Raw genomic sequence first — 2,500 nt, 5'->3', positions numbered from 1 at the left:
AAAGGAAAGTAAAGTGTTCCGTGCGTGTGAACTACGTTGTCCCATGTGCCGGCGCTCGACTCCTAAGATGTCCCATGTAAATGCCCTTCGTGGGAAAGAATGTCCCGTGCAACGTCCCTTGATGATCCCCATAAGGTGTCCCATGTGCGTCCCATGATGTCCCATGCGCGTCCCGTGCCGGCCCGAGCCTCACCAAGGCCGTCCCATGCGCGTCTCGTGCCGTCCCGAGCTGTGCCGAGGCCGTCCCGTGCTGTCCCATGCCGTCCCGAGCCTCGCCAAGGCCGTCCCGTGCCGTCCGAGCTGTGCCGAGGCCGTCCCGTGCTGTCCCATGCCGTCCCGAGCCTCGCCAAGCCCGTCCCGTGCCGTCCGAGCTGTGCCGAGGCCGTCCCGTGCCGTCCCGTGCTGTCCCATGCCGTCCCGAGCCTCGCCAAGGCCGTCCCATGCGCGTCCCGTGCCGTCCGAGCTGTGCCGAGGCCGTCCCGTGCTGTCCCATGCCGTCCCGAGCCTCGCCAAGGCCGTCCCATGCGCGTCCCGTGCCGTCCGAGCCTCACAAAGGCCGTCCCAGGCCGTCCCGTGCCGTCCCATGCGCGTCCCGTGCCGTCCGAGCCTCACCAGGGCCGTGACATGCCGTCCCGAGCCTTACCAAGGCCGTCCCGTGCCTGACCAAGGCCGTCCCGTGCCTCACCAAGGCCGTCCCGTGCCTCACCAAGGCCGTCCCTTGCGCGTCCCGTGCCGTCCCGAGCCTCACCAAGGCCGTCCCATGCGCGTCCCGTGCTGTCCCATGCGCGTCCCGAGCTGTCCCATGCCGTCCCGAGCCTTAGCAAGGCCGTCCCATTCGCGTCCCGTGCTGTCCCATGCGCGTCCCGTGCCGTCCCGAGCCTGACCAATGCTGTCCCGTGCGCGTCCCATTCTTTTGGCTCGGCTGGCCCGTGCATTCTATGGGGTCGTGGGACATTTCGAAATCCACCCGGGCCATTTCGACTCTCTCTTCATTAATACTATTGAGGTATTATTTATGAATTATTGGAGAAAAGAAACGGAAGAAAATATTTTTTTTTCTATTTTTTATGAATTTTCCGGTGTTTATTCACTTAAAAATTCATAGAAAAATAAATATTTATCGGAATCGCTATTATAATATATCAAAAAAATCCTTGCGAAAAGACCTTTCCAACGAGTATAAGTTTGCTGGATTCCGACGAGTAACGAAGGAGTAAAGACCCAGTATGCTTGGTTAAAAAATTGATGTTTCCTTGTGAAAATAGGAAAAACAATAACTTTGCACTATAAGGGGGAGGGTTGAGCTCCTTCCCCAGAGCGTGCACAGCACTTGTGCTGGCACGTTCCCTAGTGCTCGCCAAGCACCATAGGGCATCCAAAGGGCAAAGCTCGGCCTACTACATGATGGGAAGCTTCTAATATGTCGGAATACGAAGAGATTTCGTGCGACCCGAAGCTCGGCTCGGGCGTCCCGGCCTGTCCCGAGCTGTGCCGAGCGCGTCCCAGGCCGTCCCGAGCCAAGTCTCGGGCGTCCCAGGCCGTCCCGAGCCAAGTCTCGGACGTCCCAGGCCGTCCCGAGCTGTGTCGAGGCCGTCCCAGGGCGTCCCGAGCTGTAGCGAGGGCGTCCCAGGCCGTCCCGAGCCAAGTCTCGGGCGTCCCAGGCCGTCCCGAGCAAAGTCTCGGACGTCCCAGGCCGTCCCGAGCAAAGTCTCGGGCGTCCCAGGCCGTCCCGAGCAAAGTCTCGGACGTCCCAGGCCGTCCCGAGCAAAGTCTCGGGCGTCCCAGGCCGTCCCGAGCTGTGGCAAGGGCGTCCCAGGCCGTCCCGAGCAAAGTCTCGAGCGTCCCATGCCGTCCCGAGCTGTGGCAAGGGCGTCCAAGGCCGTCCCGAGCTGTGCCGAGGCCGTCCCGAGCCTAGTCTCGGGCGTCCCAGGCCGTCCCGAGCTATGGCGAGGGCGTCCCAGGCCGTCCCGAGCTATGGCGAGGGCGTCCCAGGCCGTCCCGAGCCAAGTCTCGGGCGTACCTGGCCGTCCCGAGCTGTAGCGAGGGCGTCCCGTGCCGTCCCGTGCTGTCCCATGCGCGTCCCGTGCCGGCCCGAGCAACAGCTCGGGCGTCCCGTGCCTCGGCCCTTCCAAGTGGTGCTTCGTCGGACATCTCGATATCCACTCGAGCATTTTCGACCATTCTCCATATGTGGGTGTGTGGGTATTTATCAGGAATATTGGAGAAAGAATCGGGAAAAAAATATTTTTTTTCTATTTTTTTTGAATTTTTAATTGTTTATTCACTTAAAAATTCATAAAAAAATAAATATTTATCGGAATCGCTATTATTATATATCAAAAGAATCCTTGTGAAAAGACCTTTCCAACGAATGCAAGTTTGTTGGATTTGGACGAGTAACGAAGGAGCAAAGGCCGAGTATGCTTGGTTAAAAATTTGATGTTTCCTTGTGAAAATAGGGAAAACAATAACTTTGCACTATATAGGGGAGGGGTGAGCT

The sequence above is a fragment of the Eschscholzia californica genome, unplaced genomic scaffold, assembly GCF_041429995.1.
Source record: "Eschscholzia californica isolate CP2 unplaced genomic scaffold, dmEscCali1.0.p SCAF_192, whole genome shotgun sequence".
Lineage (NCBI taxonomy): Eukaryota > Viridiplantae > Streptophyta > Magnoliopsida > Ranunculales > Papaveraceae > Eschscholzia > Eschscholzia californica.
Note: the sequence above shows the minus strand (reverse complement) of the source record.